This window comes from Equus przewalskii, chromosome 20, assembly GCF_037783145.1.
Source record: "Equus przewalskii isolate Varuska chromosome 20, EquPr2, whole genome shotgun sequence".
Lineage (NCBI taxonomy): Eukaryota > Metazoa > Chordata > Mammalia > Perissodactyla > Equidae > Equus > Equus przewalskii.
Genome location: NC_091850.1, coordinates 35,940,317 through 35,963,786, shown reverse-complemented (window position 1 = coordinate 35,963,786; position 23,470 = coordinate 35,940,317). Strand labels below are relative to the sequence as shown.

The window sequence follows — 23,470 nt, the reverse complement described above, 5'->3', positions numbered from 1 at the left end:
AATAGCTTAGCATTCAACTAGTAAACAAATTTTTCAGATGTAGGTTTGACTTATTTTTGTTACAAAACATTAAAATGATGAATTTTATGCAGTTTAATAATGGAATAAATATTGTGCCAAATATTGTAAAATGCCTGTAGAAATGGGGACATATTAGAGCATTTTCTCATATTTCCATATTGCAATCTGGGCCATCCAAAAGAGGGAGCTAAAGTATTGTGCTAAGTAGCTCGGTTTTATGAATGTGAGATTTTGGATCAGTTTCACACATGAATTGCACACTGTGTTTAAATGTAAATCAAACTGAGTTTGATCATGACTTATTAAAATTTACATATTATTGAACAACACTTAACTTATGGCCCTAAAATTGTATATTTCCCCTGAGAAAATTATTTGTTCAGCTATCATAAAATTATAAAAATAAATTACAAAAGATAGAAGAAATATTAAGTGAAATTTCTTAAAATAATAAGTCTTAAAAAGCAAGAGGAGGAACCACATAAGCCTCAGGTAACTTGAATTACATGATTTTTCTCTACACTTACAGAAATAGGACTAATAATATTGAGCTTCTTTTCGTGTACATGAACATTCTTAAAAGTAACATAAAACACGGTCTATAAAATGCACACCAGGAATATATACTATTTTACATAATTTCAGCAACATCATTGGCAAGAGATCCTATATGCTAATTATGTGTGTGGTTTATCCAATACAGATGCTAACTCATTTTCCCCATAGTCTAGAGCAAGATACCATTACACCTATAGGTTCATTGCCAGAGAAAAACAGAATCTGTAGTTTCTTATTGCAAAATAATATTTTACAATGGGATTAATTTACTTAGTGAACAGATTAATTTCCTTCTTCAGAACATCAGAAAGAAATCTGTAACCCTAGTAGGAAATCACAAGAAGAGGAGATAATTTACCTACAGATAATTAATTTCATGTAAATAGGTTGTGGCAGCAAAATGTTTGACTATCAGATACCTGTATTATTACGTTTCCTCAAGATGTTACAATGAAAGAGAGGGCGTTGCTCTTTTGTGATTTGGGACAACTTATCTTACATTCTCACACTTTTCTTATTACTGTTATAACACTATAGATAAAACATGGTTAGGATAGTAATTTCTTCTAGGTTTAATTGACGGGTCTACCACCTGAAATGGCTGAGAGATTATTTTTTGACATAAACCAATGAAATAATATCTGAGGATACAATTCTTGAAAAATGCCAATATGTAGTGTCTCGAGAAATAGCTGACCTTATATTCCTTTTTTAACAAATCTAGTCTTTTACAAATCAAGTGTTTCTTACGGATTCATTTGACACTAGAATTATTTATTCTTCCAAAGAATCCAATTTTTATCTTTAAAACTGGCAAACTGACATAATTTTTTTCCCAAGGATTGAGCAGTTGTATTAACAAATTGTTCCATATCATACAATCTTTACTGTAATATAGAAATAATTTGTTTATATAAATAACGCAAAAATGGCATAATTTTATAACAGCAGAAATAACCATAAGTTGAATGATAGAAGTAGATTACACTATTTGAAGTATCTGAACACAAAAAGTGATTTAAAATAAATGACTGAAATGTATTTCTTTCAGGTGTTTGATGTTTGAATTTGTTGTACTAATTGTGAATATGCTGACAGAATGCTTGAAACAGAGTGGTGCTTTAGACATGATAAATGAATACACTTCTGAAAATGTATGACAGTAATAACCAACTCATGTTCTTTTCACACATGGAAATTCTAACATCAAGGGGGGAAATTTAGGCAATATGGAGAAGGTCAGTTGAGAAGATACAATAGATCTTGTGGTAGATTGGACTCCAACACAGAGGAACCACATCTCAGAAAATGCCTTCAAGGGGACCAGGTATGAGACCATGGTATCCAGGCCTTTGGATAGTCCCAAGTATTTCAGTTATTTCTAATGTTCTATTTTTTCCCTACAAGATGGAAGCTTGTTAGAGAAACAATTGAAAGTTTAGTATAACTATTATTCAAGCAACGATTCAGTTGACTTTGGAACTGAAAAAGCCCTTAGATGTCTTCTACTCTCCCTCCATCAGTATTAAAATGAAGAAATTAAATTCCTGGGCGGTTAACTGAATACAGACCCCTTATCTCTGGTCTTATTATCCCCATCCATTGTTCTCTTTACTACACCGGATTGGAGTGCAATTCTACCGCGTAAAATTCGAGAAACAATTAGTCGACCCCACTTTAGTTCTTGCAGATAGCATAGACACTTGGCATAAATCTATTTTTCCTTCTCTACACACAGGGTTCAGTTGGTTCATCCTATTCTTTCTGTGAGGTTTGTGGAGAAAGCAAGGCTTAACCACAGTGGTGAATTAAATGGTAGTCATTTTTTACCTTTGGTTATACATGCTTATTATAATGCTATATTTTACATGTAAAAGGTTATGAATCAAAAACAATTCTGTAAAAATATAATGATTTACATTGATAAGACATTCTTAATCACATAATCTATTCCTGGAGACCCAAATCTTACTCTTAGTTTTTCGCCTCTACGATCATGTTAAGTAAATTTCTTGAGATCTAGGTGTTCTTACCTATTAAATCAGTCAATTAAATGAAATGTTGGTTAGGTTCCTTCTTGCTGTAATAATCCCTGATTATATTGAATCATTCTCTTTTTAATTTAAAATCTTCCTTCCAAGAGAGCGATCACATTTTACAGGATAAACTTTTTTCATTTAGAAAGAGCATGTAATATCATTAAAATCATTATGACAACCTGACTCTATCATTAATAAAGAAAATTGAGGAAATGTTTTTCCAACATTCACATTTTTCATACATTTTCGAACACATTTTTCCATACACTGATAATTGAGAGTGTTTTTTAATGTTTTGTGCCTTTTGAAAGTATGATTGCTTACATAATTTTTAACAACATTCTTTCAATTTTTTCTTGTTGTTACTCCTGCTCTCTGCATTCATGATTGATCATATGGTATTTATAAAAGCCACTGTAGATTTCTTTGGAGAAAATATACTGCACAATTAAGTAAAATCCTAGCATAAGCCAAAAGCATCTTTTCCATCAATTATTTGGAGGTATAATTAGTTTTCATTTTCTATCATCCTTTGAAAGTCTAGACAAAGAAAACCCTGAAACATGTCCAGAATATTGTAACTACTTTTCCCAAACACAATGATAAAATTCTCTAAAAACAGTATTAGAAACACAGTTTGAGTACATTGTGAATATAATAATAGTAAACAAAATTAATATTTACTGTACACTGTGATATAATAATAAGAAGAGAAATTCATATTTATTAAATGGCTACTATGATAAGCCCTTTGATGCATATTATCATAATCATTCTTAACAACACTAATGATTATAATCATCTACATTTTCACATGAGGAAATTGAAATTTAAGAAAATGGAATAAATTCAATGAGACCTCACTGGAGGCAACAGACAGAGCTGGTGTTTCTGACTCAAGAATCTGAGCTCTTAATTGCTGCAGCTAATATTTAAGTAAATATGATTTGTTCCCTACACTGTAGCTCAAAAGAAGGGCAGGCAGAAATGGGTTAGGAAAGGGAGGAGCAAGGAGTTAGGAGATGCAGAGTTAGCATCGGTCCAAAAATTATAAATACCATATCTTCCAGTGTGCTATGTGAACCGATTTCATAATTAAGCATGTAGAACTTACTGAAGGAATAATTTAGCAAAACATGATTCACCCAAAACACTTACCCTGTTGGGTTTCCTTGTTGAAAACATCCAATAAATTCCTATGACACAATCTTAGAACTCTAAATTGGGCATATTTTCAGTTTTGTTTTATAACTACAAAATACATTTTAATCAAAAAGAACACTTTTGTGTAGGATGAGAAGCATATTACCTGCATGTTATTTTGAGGGAGAATATTGTCACTATAGTTGTTTATTTTGCAGAAATGGTGTGAACCTATCAATATGCATTGAGTACTGCGCTGACAGATCCTTTTAGAGAAGGGTGTCCAACCAGTCCTTGTGAGGTCAAAGATCACTTTTTCAGCAAATATGTTGTGTATTGGAGACCCAGAGAAGAAGATTTGGGTCATCTAATTCAGATATGGTTGAAAATATTAAATATCAATCAAGACTGTCTAGGGTCCTGGTACAAAGGAACAAGAGTTAGATTAATACAATTATCTCAGAAAATTTAACTAGAGATCATCAAAAGGAGGAAGTCAGTAAAAAAGAAAGAGAAGCCATAAAAGTGCCAGAAGATAAAAGTAGACATGACATAAGAAAGGGATGAGAGCGGAACCTGTAGGACAGCAGGTCCTCAGAAGTAGAGAAGAATTGCAGTCACACAATTAAATTCCCTCTTTTTTAAAACTATATTAAAAGTATGAAAATCATGTTCTAGATAAAATCACAAAGATAGGAAGGAACAACATTTAGAGACATTTGAGAGAATTCTAGAACAGATCCTGCTGTTCCTAGCACCTTCAAGAAGGACAGAACCTTCTTAAACATTCAGGATAAATCTTATTAAGGAATTCTTTTTTTTTGGAGAGTTGCAAGACTGTCCCTTATCATTGTAGATAATGATATAGAAATATACAGACATATACACAGGTATATATGTCTTACTTACAATAGGATAATCTTTTCTGCCTCAGCTTCAGTGAGTTTTCTACTTATAACCAGGAGAAACTAGAGAGCTAATATTTTGGACACTCATAGTTACTATTTAAATATTCTACTGTAGCTGACTAAAATTCCCACCACTGTATGAATAGTAACATTTACTAAAAGTCTAATTTTCTATACATAAAAAATTAATATTATATTATATTGGAACTACTTATTCAATGAAGTAAGAAAAAATGCAAGAATGCGGGTAGTTGGTAACATAACATGACTTTGAAAAATGGAAAATGTCCAGTTCACATTCTTATTATTAAGATTATACACATCTAGATAAGCATAATTAACAATGTAGTGTTTATAAATTAAATTGCTTGTAACAAGGATTATATTACAAAATGAGCAAAGTTTGTTAACATATCAGGCCCTTTGAGCCTGCTGTTTCTTCTACCTAAAATGATGTTTCTCATAATATTATTTTCCTTCTCTCCATTCAAAATCAATTCAAATATCACCTTCTCAAAAACAAAATAAAATTCCTCACTGCCTTGATAAAGTTTCACCCACTCCTTCAGTAACCCTCCATCTCACTGCCCATTTTCTCAGGATTCATCAGTACCAAATTTATCTTATTTATTAATTGTAGCACTGCTCTAGAGAGTATCTTCTTGTAATTAGAAACTCTTTGTGTTATGTTCTCTTCTATAACCTCAGCACTCAGAAGAAATGCTGTATGCATAGTGAAGGCTGAATAAATATTTCACATCAATACCTAATTATAGAACAAATTTACCAAATAATATAACTTAAAATAGTTCCTATACTTCATCAATAATATTAGGTCCATTTTACAATGATTAGGGATAAACTATCAAATTGTTAACATTTGCCACAAATATATCTTCCAAAATAATTCTGGTGACTGGCGACTCACAAAAATGAAATCATTATTACCATTTTTGTTTGAACTGTATTTTTCAAAACACAGTAAAATTCTTATACAAATAAACCATCTTTATAAGCTCTATTCATTTTAAGGTCAAAAATGTCATTTACTTTATAGTCATTAATATAATTCAAAGAACAAAAGGGAGAAAACCGTAAAAATGATAGAAAAGAAAAGTTAAATACCTGGCATTAAAATATGTGATGATGTGAGATACTATGAAATTTTATTACCATTGATTTAAAAGACTTTCATAACTCATTCGTATATCCAAGATCCATGTATAATGTACTCATTCCAACTTAAAGCAATAAACTTTATAGTATTCCATCTATGATAGTAAATATTCTACATTAATTTCAAGATAGTGTAAATTTACAACACAAAGTTGTTCAAAATATAAAAATATTTCCATTGTATGCTATGTCAACTTAAGAAACCATATGATATAGATGAATATGTGTATTCGTAATGTTGTAACTGACTTCCAGGTTTACCTTATCTAATTTCAACAACAATGAAATTAGTCATCAAATTAAGTTAGGTCTCTCTGTGTTTTTTTATACGGAGAGTCCCAATACTCTACCTAGATATAATGAACCTGAGCAACAACATTCTTAACAATAATAATATAGGAACAATCAATTGCTTCGCCTCATAATACACTATAATGTAGATATTGCTAATATCTTAATTTTATGCAGGAAGCTCCTGGAGCTTTGAGGCATTATAAGACTTTCTCAAACTTATCCATGAGGTATATAGTAAAACTGGTTTTTATGCTTTGGATGTCTGAGTCCAGAAGTCTACTTGCCCTTACCACCATAAAATATTACTACCTAAAGTTCTTGTGTATTGCATTTTATACATAAGCCAATTTGCATTCAGAAATGAAGACAACCTACCAAGAAAACAAAACAAGTAAATGGGGCTAGGAAGAGATCGTACGTCTCCTGACACAACCAGCCTAGTGCACTTTCACTGCTGTTCCAATAAAGTTGTATTGCTATGTATAAATATTTTAATTTATGGACTGTTAAGCAACCCATGTCTTCTTGGGGAGTGATAGGAAAACTCCATGAATATCAAGAATGTTTCGGACTCTCTTCCAGGGAACTCACATTAAATCATAAACACAATATTTTTTGTAAGGATTTCAGGATTGTTTTGATCGTTTGAAACCTGTAGTGTGGGCTCTTTAAGGTATGGCTGTATTTCTAAGACTCAAAATTAAGCAGAAGAAAAATATATATGATGAAACCAATTACTGAAGATTTGGATTCAAGGCTGAGAAGTACTGACTTAGCTGACTTATCTCTAGATTTGACAAGGTGTCTGTTGGGGTAAGGAGAGAGAGGGTTACTTGGACATAACCTTAATTTACTAAATTATATTTTGTGGAATGTATCAATCATTAAAGAAATCGTTGGCTAGGTAAACAATGAAAAAGTTCCTATAATAAGACAGCGAAGATATTAAGGTTCTTACAAGAAGAGCGGCCCAAGAACTAGGTAGTGAAAGACCAATGTAAGATGTGACAAGGATGATCTTTCTCCGAATTTGGCAAAATCTTATAAGAGACAATTACAAATCATAAAGATTTTTTCTATGTATGTCTTTTGGAAGCAGTGAGGAGGAATAAAAACACGTCTTGGATTAATTTGAAAAGCAGCTTTTAAGAGGGAGTTATGGTCCTACTTATTTTGTGCTCGTTTCATATTAAGATTATTGATTTCAATCATAAGGACAATATCAAACAAGAGTTCATTTCAGTCAGGGTATCTAGAATGCTAGGGCAGTCTATAAAATATTGCCTTAAAATTGAAGTAACAAGGGATATTTATACTGAAGAGAAAGTATAGGCTGAACAAAGTTTTCTTTAAATGAGTTTGATACTATTGAATAGGGGTAAAACAAAGAATAGTTCCAAGCTATACGGACAAAACTAAGACAACAAGAGAAGTTACAAGCAGATAAATTTTGTCATACTTGGTAAGAAGAGAATTACTAACAACTGAAATTGTTTGCAAACAACAGCGGTTTCCACGTGAAGGTCTCCCCAGCACACCACACCATTCCCCACAGCACAGAGCCTAGGATGCAGAGGTGTTCAACGACGAGTAAATTCGAAGGTGAGCAAATGAATCAGCTAATGGACGAATTAATTAATTATCACAAATAATCTGAAGATCTTTTTTTTTTTTAATTTTTAAGTGGATTCTTTTTTTTTTTTTTTAAGATTGGCATCTGGGCTAACAACTGTTGCCAATCTTTTTTTTTTTTTCTACTTTATCTCCTCAACCGCCCCCCCCCCCCCCCCGGCCCTCCGTATACAGTTGTATATCTTAGTTGCAGGTCCTTCTAGTTGTGGGATGTGGGATGCCACCTCAACGTGGCCTGACAAGTGATGCCATGTCCGCGCCCAGGATCTGAACCCTGGGCCGGCCCAGCGGAGCACGAGAACTTAACCATTCGACCACGGAGCCGGCCCCCCTGAAGATCTTTTTTTGATTATGAGTTTAAGAGAAAAGAATACAAAGGCTACCTATAGGATTCTGAATAGACATCTTAAGGAGCCTGCACATATTTAGGATATTACAGTATAGTACTGATGTGATGAGAAGCATTGCTTCTGTCTATCTACACCTATGAACTGTAAGATGGACTGTCTTTTCTACTATATGGAAATGGGACACACGATGAGCTTATGTCAAAAGTTTGTGTGCATCAATTTTGAAAATCAGTTAATATCAGTATTAAACAGTTAATATCAAAATATTTGGCCAATTTGTCTCCTCACACACACATTTTGTGAGTACTAACTATATAAGGATAGCCTTAGTTTTTCAAGCCCCAATTTCTCTTAATGATTCTCCAAAATCTCCATGCAGCATGAAGCCCTACATGCAGGCTGCATTCCTGGATTACAGTCAAACCCTCTTGTCAGCAGTGGATCTCCTGGTTCTACTTCTCTCTCCTTACTGAACTTGATCTTAGTAACACGCAGCTCACTATAACGCCAACTTCCAGTCCATTAGAAAGTGAAAGCAGGGAAAGGTGGAGCAGAGGAGAACTGTTTCCAAAATCTTCCACGAATATATTGGTCAGTTTTTATTAGTATCACGTCTAAGGAGTTTCTCAAGTTGGAAAAGCTCCATTTTTGTTACAGTTCACTGAATCATCACCCTAAAATGCAAGCCACCTTGAGAAGGATAGGCACTTGTAGTTGAATATATTCTGTCTTTGAAGTGAAGCAGGAGTGGGTTAGGGAAGAACCAGAAGGGGAGAAAAGCAAAGCAGTAAATATAGAAACAGAAGTAGCAGCAAAGCACAAATCGTCAACAGCAGCAAGAGAAAGAAATCATCACAATTCATTGGATGGAGAAAATAAACCTGCTTTCTATGAATCACCATAGATTTGTGCTCAATTTGGCAGAAGGCAGTGGACAATGTACAACTTAAGTGAAGTCTATTTTAACCACTAAACGATTTGGAATTAAAGCAGAAGAGACAGGATAAAAGAACATGGATGTGATAATATCTTCCTCATAGATCATAGCTACATTTAAAGGAGAAAATACATGTAACACTTTCAGCACAAAACATGTCAATTAGCATACTAGAAATAGTAACTTATAAATGCATCATATATACATATATAGTTATATATTTATTAGTATATCATTTGATACATATCAGCATATATGTTATTGCTAACTTTTTATTCACATACTTAATGCTAAAAATCCCTTCTGTAATCTTAACATATGATTACTTTCCTACATATTAAACTAGTTGAAAATCTACTATTATCAAGTTGATTGAATGCTTTTAATTTTTTCTCATGGTGGAGATAATTAAAGATTACTTTTCATATGAGTTCTAGTTGACGTAAGCCAAAATACTAGGAATGAAAAATTGTAAAAACATCAAATAATTACACTTAGAAAAATGATCTAAACTGCAGTTTTAATGAAAAATATATATCAGTGATATTTTATAAAACACTTCTATTTGTAGAAAGCCACTGTATTGTATGAATATGTATAGAATTTTATAATGATCAAATAGTTATCTTCTAAAATCTGCTTTCAAATCTTATTTTTTTAATTGAGACATAATTAACAAAATAATATTCACACCTCTTACATGTTCTCTTCAATGATTTTTTATAGTCCTATTAATTAATTATTATTTTCCAGTCTTATTGAGAAATAATTGACATACATCACTGCATAAGTTTAAGGCACAATGGTATGATGGTTTGATTTACATATATTGTGAAATAATTACCACACTAAGTTCAACTAAAATGTGTCTTCTCATATAGTTGCAACAAAAATAAGAAAGAAAAAAAAGGAAAAAAAATTCTGCTTGTGATGAGAACTCATAGGATTTACTCTCCTCTAGAATAACATCTTATTTATAAATAGTTAGAGAAATATTTGTCCAAACCCATAATCTGCATAAAATTTTCATTCTGCGGTAGAATTTCTTCACACTCTTTCCATATGGGTTGTTTACCTACATTTTCTCGTAATTTTAGAAGAGTGCAATTTATAAATATGGTCATTGAAATATAATGCAAGACATATACAGGTGACATTTTTATTCTAGAGTAACATTTTTTCCTCTCTGAGTATGTTTAAAGCTCAATTTCAATGTAAGCCTTCAATAAACACAGTTTAGTCTTGAGTGTAATAGAAAAGAATCTCCACGTCCATGTTTAAATAAAAGATTGTGATGATCCCAACAGCAATGCTTCATTTGTCAAGCAGCAAATCTACAAGAAGCATAGGTCTGGGGAGACATCAGACGCCCATTATAACATCATTACTGAAGTCAAATTGTTGTGTGACACTGTTACTGAGTCTATTATGGATGCCACCACTTTCTTCTCTCCTTTTATTCTATAGTTTGGTCTCCCTCACTTTCAATATTCATCTTTGGGTATAAGTAATTATAAACTCAAGTTGCTTCTTGAGATGTACTTATTTTTAAAAATTCTATCAGAACAATTTTCCTCTTAATTTTCTAAAATCACAAAATTTCCAAAGTAGGAACTTTCTTTCCTATTTAAATAAGATAATCTTCCATATTTAGCTATTGAAAATGAAATTTAGCACAGGTCTCAAGTAGAAAGTTGTGAGCTTAAGACACATTGTACATTTTTATGTATCTATCTATCTAGATATACAGGGATAAATAAATAGATCTAGACAGTACTGATAAAAACGCTTCATTTTAATGGATTAAAATAAGGCTGCAATATTAAAAAAGATAAGTTTATTATTGGTATTAACTATTTGTATTTTAATAGAACTCTTTATTTTAAACTGACCAATTTAAATTATAAAGAAAAATATATTTACTGCAGTTATAACTTTCTTCCTTGTTAATGATTGTGTCAGGGATCTCAATTCTAAGCTAAACATAAAAGACAGAAATATAATTTGTATATATAAGCATACATATTATTATAATAGTGCATTAATTATTTAGTCCTTGGAAGAGTATTGTCAGAAATACAAATCTGAATCTTATTTAATGCTCTTGTATTAAAAAAGATAACTGAATTGAAACTATATATAAAATGTCACATCAGCTAGATAAACTGGCAGGATTTGGGGGAGAATGAAAAATATTATCTCTCTTCTAATAGTTAAGCCAATTCCAATCCCTGCTCATACATGCACAGTTGATTTATAATGTACGAAGTTACAACGTTAATCTGGAAGGAATGGCAGTAAGACAGACATTTATCCTTGACTGTTTTATTAATTATTGTGTATATCTTACTAGATATAAAGCAATGTTATTTAATCTTAGTATCATGTTTTGAATATAAAGCACATTGCAATTAAGCAAATAGTTAATTTACCCAATAACACAACAAATATAAAATGCCTATTAATCTGACTTTCAGCTAGAGAAAATGGCCAAATAATAATTTAAAATTTCACCATGTAATGTGCTTTCTTTGTATTATATGTAACAAATGAAAAATAATGAGGATTTTATTTTCTGATAATAATCTAATTTTTAACTAATATTGTTTGAGAAAACAATATGATTCCTACTTTATATAATACTTTCCTACCCACCATAAGAGTGTGTAAAATGACTATATTTTTACAAGGTCTTCAAGAGTTGTGGACATTCAATGGAGAACAATTATTTCCAGTTAGTTTTAAAAAATAAAAGTTTAATTTTCCCTATTCACAAATTAATCAAATTAGCTAGCCATAACACATGGACTGTAATTGTTTCACTTTTTCTAAAATTTAAAAAAAAGTTCTAATTGCTATTCTATCATTTGCTCATGATTTATCCACAGTTGCTTGACAAAATTGCTTTTTGATGTGCAATGTTACACCAGTGTAGTAATTTAAAGGTTAAAATTAATTTATACATTGAAATAACTAACTGTGTTATTTCTTTTTATTTTGGGTATACACACACACAGATTTATGTATAGATACAGATACTGTGCACAGAAATATGAATGGAAACACAGATAGAGAAGCAGATGTATACATAAAGATATGATGATACAGATAGATAGATGTTACATTGTAATTTGACCTGTAAGTTTTCTTGGATGTTTCATCTACGTCTTAATCATCGTTATATTGAAAAGAGATTTGAATTTCTTGAATTTCTGAAACGGTCTTTGCATTTTAAAGTATTTATAACACATCAGACGTGAATATTTTGAAAAAAATATTTCTGGCAATTACATTGGATTATTCCAGTAACCTGCTGTGTAGAAAAAAATAGATGATGAAGTTACTTGATTGTCTGGGGGAAAACTCCCTTTGAAAACTTTTAAGATTGATGTCCCAGTTTTATAAAAGCAATATATTTTACATGATGCCTTTTGTCCCAGGAAGTGAATCTTTGGTGTTTATTTGCTTAGATTACACATGTTGTCTCTGACTATGTGTCGCTGTCTCCCCGTTACACTGATTTCCTGTAAATATTGTTCTTGTTTTTTATGACTTTGCTAAGATCCTGTTTCAGTAACTATGAGGAAAAAGTCCATTTGCATTGGGTACTCTATTAGTAACACATAAAGTGTAGTGAGCTTAGCATATTTCAAAATAAATTCTGTCAGGTATATCTATTTCTTACAATACATTTAGGAACATATTCATCTTTAAACTCAAAAATCAAATAATAACTGTTAGTCACTGCTACTTCCATTATAAGTTGAATAAGCGTTTGAAGGAAAAAATGTAATGAAGTCATCCATGGTCTTCACAAATGTGGAGCCATTCTCAAAAAGTGCTCTGAGGGGCAGGCTTTTTAATTTATACCTATGAAACAATCACATGCTCTGGCGTTTCACTGATTAATTAGAAAGTCCAAGAATTATCTTGCTCATGAAGAGAAATAGAGAATCCAAGAGCACTCATTCCTCCTGCAATTGATTAATAATTTGGCAAAGTAATGGAAGAGAAAAAAAAGAAAAACCTCGAATGTCACTTTAAGAAAATATTCAGGTCTTCTCCTTTTCCCCACTTTTCCTCTTAAAAATAAATATTTATCACAGGCACACACACCACAGCAATAACAACAACAACACCTCATGAAGTTTCCATTTTGCCTTCACAGGCAGTCAGATTCATTATCATGACTTTTACGTTTTGGGAGGTATTTCTTGGGAGTGCTAATATAAAATACCTTGGTTAGGCTCCAGAGATTCTGCTTTTATTCAGGCACTTTGCATTCTTAATGTGGCTATAAGAACATCTCTTACTAGCACTAAATTTAGGGATAAGTGCATTAACATATTAGGACTGTTATGGAAATGTATAAAAGTGCTATAAAGACACTCTCCTCACAGTGCATTCCTTGCTATATTTTAATGATGAGGAGAATCGTGGTTCCAGGCAGAGGAATTTGAAGCGATTCATAAGAGAAGAAACTTTTTCAGGATGTTTAAAACAATCCTGGAGTCATTGTTTTTGACTAATCACTCTGTGGTATATTCCTAATATGCTTTTCATAACTCAACTTGATACATTTTCACATAATGTTGCCAATTTTTCATATACAACTTGAGAGCCTTGGATATGTAACCAGATTTTTCTAAACCTCAGTTTTCTCTAACAACATCAGAGTTGGAGGTGGTTAAAATCTCTTTTCTAAAGTTCTAGAATTTCTTGTGAACATCTAAATAAGATAATGTCATGGATATTAAGAGACGTTTTGGGGATACATTTTAAGGCACAACTCATTTTTGAAAACAAATATGCGAGACACAAAGAAAGAAATTTTCAATATAGAAATTGCTTTATCTTAGGAAACATCTCTTATGCTCTACAACAAAAATGATCATATTTATAAATTAGCGTCAAGTAAAAACAAACAAGGTGAATTAAAACCAATGTCCTTTTTTTTCTATTTAGCATGCTTTCTGCTTAAGAAAACAATTTTAATTGAGTAGGTAATTTAAGAAGTAAATTACGCCACAACCTATCTAGAGATTTTATGATAAAATACCTAACCATAAACCAAACAGACTTTACAATTAATATTGCTATGGATTTGATATTATATATAATAGGATACCATATATAGTAGGAAAACATATATAAAAGGAAATATATTTAATAGTATAATATAGATCCTTGAAGTCAGCAGTATAAATATTTAAAATATCACATTGGACACTTTGTAAAGTATCACCTTCTGTTTTTTTCAAATGTTAAATTTATTTATACTTTGTATTTAAATCGTCATTTGAAGAAAGAAAATTAGTCTTAAAGAAAATAGCAAAGTAATGATCCATTACATTGAATCATCGGTATTAATGCTAAGTACCTATCCATCTAGGCTATTCATTTTCTCAGAGAACAAGTTATAGCTAATGTTTATTCATGACACACTCACATGAATTCTTATATTAACTTTCATCTAATTTATACTTTCTTGCATACAATATATTGCCATATTACTCACATATTTTACATTATATAATTTTAAGCACTGTCCAAAGCATTCTGATTAACTGAACCCATACATTGTTCACATGTTGTAGGGGTATGCGTATCTACCTCAAATCACCACTGATGTCTAAAGAGAGGGAAGCCAGTAGAAACAATATCTCCAATTAACTTTTTTAATCCCTTTTGGTGAATGTACCATAGAAGGGACGCAGCACTGGCTAAACTCTATGTGCATCAGGGATCACAGGAAAATACCACATGAAATCTCTTCACGCAAGGTGACATTCAGAAGAGCTTGTGATCCAACATGCAGTTTATCAAGTCGAACAACACAACATTTAAAAATGTAATTTCAAAGCCAACTTTGATATTGTGATCTTGTTATATTTAGGCAGTGGTATAAGACATTTTTATTTCAGTTATGCAATGAATACAATAATGGTAACATAATTATGAAAACCATTTCAAAATTGTTTTAAAAGCTATCAAACAGCATAATACAGGGAAAAATCATATTTTCCATCCTAGAAAATAATGTTACCTTATATGACTTGCTTTATTAGTCCTACCTAATCTATCTGACTGAAAGTTAGGGAATTACTTTTAAATTGATACTACTGACTGCTTCCTGTAAAGCATTTTTCTATTCATTATTCCAGAATTAGACTTGCTCATACCATGGACTTTATTTTACATTTTCCAATTTTCCAAAACAAATGCAGAGATGGCAGTATTTCAACATCTCAGCATGTATGTAAGTGCATATAATTATTTTGCACAGTTCCTTTGAGAAAACTTCAGTTGAATCCATAATATATTTGATGGCAAGACCACAAATGCATGCTGTACATACTATGTCCAAGTTCTTTGCTGCTGTATGCTAGGATAGCATGTTCTTTCATTTTCTTTATCTTTCAAAAGATCTACCGTTCAAACCTGGATTAACCAGTATAGCAGCTACACAAATGTATTTATTGTACACTTGACATAGCATTGCCTAGGTGAGGAATCAGTATCAGAATCTGAAAATAAGCTTTATTCTCTATTGAATACAGCAGATTTTTAAATTATAATTTTTTTCCAAGTTAAGAACATTGAACGATTAAATTCATCCTTAGTCAGCTATGACTGAAGATGGATAACTCTTCTAATTTCATAGATAAAGTACAGAGAGCCAAAAGAAGATTTCCTCTCTGGTGCAAAAGTTCCCGCTTTTTGCTGTCACAAAATCACTCATTTTTTCGTGCTACAAAGATTTCAAAAACCTTGTGAAAAAACTCTTTATTAGTGATCTCATAGATCTACAACATAAAATATTAAATGACAACAAATCTCCAGAAAAGACCTCCAATCTATAGTCCATTACATTCTCATCCAAAGTTGACCATACAGATAAATGTGCACTTATCTACTATAGGTGATCACTTTTCTTTTACTGCACCTTTGTTACTTAAAATAGACTCTGAGAGCATATACTGTTAATAGTATCTAAATGTAAATACTATAGACTATTGATAACCTTTAGTTAAAATTCATCTTGCCTTTTTTTGAGATGTGTGCTTGAAATTTAATTGATGTGAATGGTTATATTGAATATGCAAAGAAAAAAAATAATGATCCATCAAATCATTGCATTTTTCATACCACTTCAAATAATGCCACTTTTGCCTTTGAAATCTCTCCCTCCTGTGGCTTTCATCCAGTCTTTATTACATTAAAATACATTTGCCCGGGATAATGGAGAGCAATTATAGCCAACAGATGTACACATTCAGAATGCTGGCCTGACTGAGAACCACAAATATGTGAAGAAATCTCTTTTACCTGGTAAAGTGATCACCTTAATCCTGATGTCCTATGTCCATCTGTATATGTGTTATTTTCACTATTTAAATTATTTCATTTTAATATTAAAAAGAAAAGAATCACTTCTTATTAAATTATGAAAAAGATGCCTTTATTTTTGACAGTTCTACTCCAATTATGTAAACAAAAGTTATGAGAAAACCAGGAGTCCATTTCAAATTAATATAATAATAATAAACATAAACACATTAATATGTTAGTAATTCAATGCCACCACAATCAACTAACACAATGTGAAGTTTAGTCTTATTTTTATAATAATGCCTCATATGCAAATTTGAACACTATAAAAAGAGCTCTGGCAGGTATCAGTTTCACAAAAGTAAAATAAGAAGCAAACATGGCAATTCTTTTCACTGAGCATTTTAATATCTTATTCAAATACTACAAAATGTATTCTTACCTGCTTCCAAATGTTGAGAGAGAGAGAGTAAGTGAGAGCGAGCGAGAGAGCAAAATATAGCAACTAGGAGAAAAGCAATATTTGTACTACTTCATTCTAAGAAAGCAAAAAAATGAATAGCTTATGTTGTCAAGCAAAGTAAATAACATTTACCTTGTTTAGCAATGAACTGAGTTTAGCCCTGCTCAGCACTGACAATTCCGGTGTTGCTTCTGTCTCCTTCCTTCGCTTCTCTTTTTATAGTATCTTCACAGCTGAATCTTCATGCGTTTCAGTGTGCCTCCCTCTTCGAGCATCACTTTGAACTCAGACAGGCAGGAAGCTGAAGCCAAAGAAACTCTCTATCTGATTGGTTTCCATTCAGCGTTTCTGATTAATAAGAGACGTCCCTCTCAAAGGAAGATATTGCCGCTGATGGCGCTGCAGGGCACAGGTTTAGGGCCGGGGGAGTAGTCCTCTTTAGGCACAGTGATTTGCAAGAGAATGAAGTGGGAGGGCTTGGAGAGGAGAGCTTTGTCAAAGACCCCCATAAGAGAAAATAGCTCAGTGTTTTCAGTCTCCGTTAATCAGCTCTGCTTAATCAGTTTGCAATTGGGAGAGAAAGGTCACAGCATGTCTGTAACCTGTAAATCATCTGTGGAAAATATATATCACATGGAGAGTGCTGTTGCTCTAAAGGAATTTCGTGTACAGTCCCTGCAGAATTCACAAATACCTGTTTCAATTCGATACCAAAATTCCAAGATTAAGAGAGGAAGAGGAAGAAGCCAGTTCATATTTATCATGGATGATGATGAATAGTTATCTGTCTCTATGAGTTTATAAACTAAAATAATTTTCCCAAAACAGTAATTTAAAAACATCTAATAATTGATGTCCTAACATGTTCTTTTTCAGTAAGGAGAATGACTTCAAGTAAAATTTCAAATTTCTACAGCACTTTGGTTTTTACTTGATGATGCAATTGAAGGATTTTTGCCTTCCCCAGAAATGCCCAAAAATAATTGTGATCACAGCCACATCACAAGAACTAGACGGTCCACCTGTTAGATTGGCTGTTGTATGTTGTACATTAGAGAGAGTAACCCATAACGGAGTCAAACCCTGTTTCAGAAGAGAAGTCTCTTTAGTACTTCTGGAAATGGCACAATAAGGAGGATATTGATTAGTAGATAAATCCTTCTGAAAAGAAGTTCTAGTAATAGTTGTATGAAATGCATGGTGGGAATATGGCTCACGTTATAACGGCTCGTTAAGTCACAGTGAGTAAATAGCTTAAGTGCCAAAAAATATCAATATCTTATTTGATGCTTCGAAGGAAAACTGACAATAGAAAATAAAAATAAATTGCCACCTTTTCCCCCCCGTTGGTGAAGCTTATCCATGAAGTGTGGATAATAGAGCTGCCTATCTCAGGGATGCGCATTATGGGAATTCATTTCTTAAAAGGGAAAACACATACTTAGAAAATACAGTTTTACATGACCAAAAATAAAATGTGACACTACTAATGTGTGATAATTGAACTTGTAGCACATGGTTTTTAAATAATTGTGGATTAGAAGTGGACAAAAATGGGGAATTTGTTTTGTTCATCTACAAATGAAGGAAAAGAAATAAGAGACAAAGCTTTATGCATATTGTAAGGGCTAGATAGACCCAAGTGGTGAAGAACAGCTTAGTGAATTCTTCATGGAGGCTAAGAGTGTTTTCTTGAGGTGAAGACACTTAATATAAAATTCACACACTCCCTTACACTCATTTCTTCCAGGTCTACTTTTTCCTTTAAACGAAAGTACATATTATAGAACTCTCTTTGTTAATGCTCAGAGAAAGTAAAGTACGTCAAGTGGGAAAAAGGAACCAAACAAAACATTTTATCAGAGTTGAAGGTAAATATTCACAAATGAAAGCTTTAAATCCCTAAAGTTGCATACATTTCATTTCCCACGGAAACCCAGCTGCGGGGAAAGACCATTTTGTGTGAAATCTGCAATCCAAAAAAGCATTCTATTACCTGGTTTTAGTTATTTTTACTACTTCAAGGAAGAGGGGAACAGAGTTGTGAAGTGAAAAATGGTTACCATCTCAGGAGTCTTCTGTGATTATGGAGCATTTGAAAACAAAAGACCTCAACCTCGCATTTATTGACAATTCTTTTTGTATCATGTATATGGCTACTTGTAAGTTTTCAAATATAAGTAGCATTCTATGTCATAGAAAAGAATTTTTAATACTTAGAATAATGTTCATGAATATTTAGCAAACAGTTTTGCACAGAAATATTTTTCATCATTACTTACAATGGTAGGATTATATGTCCTCTTCCAATGTATTTAGATATCAAAATTCATTAACAGTAAATGTAATATATTATTTGAATTATTCTTTTCAAGATTATTTTAGCTTGAATTAACTTTTCTTATTCATTTAGTCCTTTAAGGGTAGTACCTTATGGCAAAAAGCATATGGAATTTTTTTCTTTTCTTCTTTGAATATAGTGCACCTCCATACTTTAGGACTCCTTTTATTTAATACTGTTCAGAATAACTGAATGATATTGTGATTATAATAAGAAACATATATTTAGTCTTCATCCCTGTTTGTTTCTACAGGGAGCTCCTAAAACCCTTGGAATTTCCTAAGTGTTGGGAGCATAAAGGTGTTTTTTGTTATGTTAATGAAGTGACTTTTGGGACACACCTAAAAGTGGTGGCTGGTTGCCAGGAGAAACCACCATGTGATTAGAAGGGTGAAACTTTTAGTCCCACCCTCCTGATTGCTGGGGAGGGGAGAAGGACTGGAGTTTGAATCAATTGCTGATGGCCAGTGATTTAATCAACCATGAGTACATACTGAAGCCTCCAGGAAGATCCAGAAGGACAGGGTTCGGAGAGCTTCCAGGTTGGTGAATATGTGGAGATTTGCAGAGCTTTGTGCCCTCCGAAAGAGCATGGAAGCTCTGTGCCCGTTCCCCATACCTTGCCTTATGCATGTCTTCCATTGGGCCCTTCCTGAGTTATATCCTTTTATTAAAAAAAGAGTGATCTAGTAAGTAAAATGTTTCTTTGAGTTCTGTGAGCCCCTCTAGCAAATTAATCAAACCCAAGGCAGGGGTCGTGGGAACCTCTGATTTATAACAGTAGGTTAGAAGTATAGGTAATGACTTGCACTTACAACTGGCATCTGAAGTGGGGATGGGTAGTTTTGAGGGACAAAGCCCTTAACCTATGGAATCTGATGCTATTTCCAGATAGATAGTGTCAGCTTTAACTTAAATTATAAGACACCCAGCTGGTGTCCCGAGAAGTGTTTGTTGCGGGGAACCTGCTCCCAACATTGGAATTGACACGAGAACCTATTTACCCTACCACAGAGAAACTTCAATTTTGTTTGCATTTTATTATTATAAATACTATTCTGTTATACAATAACCATTTTACAAATTGTTGAGAAAGAAATATTGAAAAAGTAAAACAGTCACAATGCTAGTTTATCTTTCATGGAAAAGGAAAATAAAAAGTGATGAATTAATGAATAAAATAAACTTTATACTCAAGTGAGTTTGTAAGCATGCAGTTGGTCCTGCAGTGTTCAGAGAGAGCCATAAAGACACGGGTATTGCACTTGGACAACTGAGAGAGAAGCTGCCTGTGCTGTGACACCACTCATAGAACCATGCTGGAATTTGAGACCACCATCCTGGTAAGAACTGCTCGCTCCTTCCCAGCTCAAACTGAAAAGCTTTGAGCGACAGCTTTTGCATGCCACTATTATGAACATCCCTTACCAGACCTCAAGAGTTTGCTCCTACAACCTGAAGGTTAAATCATACTCAGCAATGGAGCAAACCATCAACACAAACCCCATCATTGCTTACATCCTGCTTACATCAGGCCCTCTCCAGAGTTGAAACTTCTCCAATTGTCTATTATCACTTGATTCTTATCATGACATGGCTTGAGGTATACCTGAATCTCATCAGACTCCCCTCAGACCAATTATGCCTGCTAGTGAATCTGTTTAACATCACAACATCCTTGGTGTCTTCAGCCTTTTCTTTGACCTTTCCCATTAATTCCCTGCTCTAACTCAAAGCTGGCTGCTGTCTGAAGGTTCTTTTCTACTTCATGTTTCTTACATGAGAAATGATAGTCCTCCCATAGAATGGAGTACCCCAGGACCTAGAGGTGAAAAAAATGATCTTCTTTCTTGTCATTGCTAAGCCATTTTTACTCACTCCTTTATCCATGTTTGCCATAGATTTTATCTTCCCTAACTTGTTGAAACCATTTAAAGACCAGACGATCTCTCCTCATTCGTTGAAGCTGAGTACTTAGGTTGGTTTCTTCTTCTTCATCATCTTTGACTTCATCTTAATCTTCATTGTCATCTTCTTCTCCTACTACTTCTTCTTGTATTGATTTTTAACCACTACTGTCATCATTCTTGATAAATTCAGCAACCACTTGCATGATCCACACAACACATTGACTCCTCCTTGCTTGATTTTCTCATTTCCAATGATCATTTCCTCTCTCCTCTCCAGCTATAACTCCATAGTCATGCCCTATTGAGAAGAGAAAACCCTTTTCTTTCTTCTGGACATCTCTGATAGCTCTTTTCCATTCTATGCTTCAAGATGGACTACCAATGAATTGACTCAGTAGAATGAAACTAGATCAGCATGAAAAGCTACTAGATTTCTGCTTGCCTTTTATGATTGCCTTTTATGAGGGGAAAATGTTCTTTCATCTATATGGCCTTAACTAGAAAGATCGAAAGATCTAAATATCTGATGCCTGCTGCCCACTCTTAGAGTGGGGATTCAATTCTGGAGAATTACCTGGAGCTTCCAAACCAAACAACCCTCTTTGTGAGATGGAGAACATCGAGGCACTGAAAAGATTTGTCTCAGTTCTTTTGGGTTGCTATAACAAAATACCATACACTAGATGGTTTATTAACAACAGAAATTTATTTCTCACAATTCTGGAGACTGGAAGGCCAAGATTAAGGTGTCGGCAGATTCGCCGTCTGGTGAGAGCCTGCTTTACCTCTTTTGCTGTGTCCTCACATGGTGAGAGGGGTGAAGGACCACTCTAAGTTCTGCTTATAAGGGTGCTAATCCTATTCATGAGGGCCTCAGCTTGATGACTTAATCACTACCCAAAGGCCCCACCTCCTAACAGCAACATCTTGGGCATTAGGATTCCAACATATGAATTATAGAGAGACAAACATTCAGACCACAGCAACATTATACTGATATCTTTTTTCCTGTAGGATTGTTTTTCTTGGATAAATCTTGCCTTGCACCTATGTGTGTGTCATTACTGGTGTCTGTTCCTAACCTGTGGCTTAATCCCTAGTCTTGTAATTATCAAAGATCGTATGAATATCTTTTTCTCAAGAATCCCAATTTTGTTATTCTGACTCCCACTTTCAAGTCAGTTTCTCTGGATCTGATGCCAACAATTCTACCTCCCCTTCAGGACCTCTCATCCATTGACCTCACATCATTTTCAATGTTTGTCACCCCTCTGAGATTCTTACTTGGCTCACTCGTGTTTGATCCCAAAGCCCATTATCAAAACCACTCCCTAGCGTACTCTCTTGTTCTTCTCTTGCCCCATGACTGCACACACAATGCCTCTAGAGAGAAATACTTTCTCAGAGAACAGTGAAAAAAAGATAAAGAAAAGAGGGCTTTATATCATGTCTGTGACAATGAAGTATGGACCAAAGACATACTCAGATCATGGAGTAATCTGTACACCAAACAATACAGCAGAAGTAGAGTTTTGGAGTCAAAGTTACTGTTCTTAGTTGCTCTTTGATTTTTTCTTTTTAAAGATTGGCACCTGAGCTAACAACTGTGGCCAATCTTTTTTTTTTTTTTTTTTTCTGCTTTATCTCCCCAAATCCCCCCTGGTACATAGTTGTATATCTTAGTTGCAGGTCCTTCTAGTTGTGGCATATAGGACGCTGCCTCAACGTGGCCTGAGGAGTGGTGCCATGTCCTTGCCCAGGATCCGAACCCTGGGCCGCCGCAGCGGAGAGCACGAACTTAACCACTCAGCCATGGGGCTGGCCCCATCTTTGTTTTTTCTTCATAGTTCAGAGAGCTTTGACATATTCCAGGCTTTATATAGAAGATGAAAGTTTAGAAAGTTCACAGAATCCTTGAAATCTGTCCTTGGATATTCATAAACCATGCAGAATCACTAGTATAATAATAAATGGCTATACTTTATTGTATACTTGCATTAATAACTACAAGCATTTTATGAATGTCTTAAAACAACTCCACAAGGTGGATTTTGTCTTTTCTTGATATAGCACAAGGAAAGTGACGATCAGCGATTTGTCGAAATTTGCGAAGCTAGGCAGTGGATAGAACCAGGAGTAGAAAACAGTTTTCTTTAATGCCCATTCTTTTAAGCACTATACTCTCTAGAGCATCCTTCAGATGGCTATTGGTAAGAGAGTACAACCCAGCTCAGGGAGTGACGGACAAAAATAACCAAAATATTGTGTATTCCCTGGAGAGATTTCTCATCCTCAAAGTTTCTACACAGTATAGAATTATATCTAAAATATTTATCTTTGTTAAAGAGATTTTTTTAAATGTAATG

General features: G+C 33.5%; 1 protein-coding gene across 2 annotated transcripts in view; it reads right to left on the bottom strand.

The window, feature by feature from the left end:
• The window catches only part of CDH9 (cadherin 9), a 132,974-nt gene extending 115,444 nt beyond the window's left edge, over positions 1-17,530 (bottom strand). Inside the window, exon 1 of one of the 2 annotated variants that reach the window (XM_008539337.2) lies at positions 16,986-17,530. The gene's annotated coding sequence lies outside the window, so the exon portion shown is untranslated. Of the gene's footprint in view, positions 1-16,832; positions 16,955-16,985 lie in introns of those variants that run through there. The other variant, XM_070587152.1, reaches the window with a different exon arrangement.
• Positions 17,531-23,470: the final 5,940 nt, after the last annotated feature.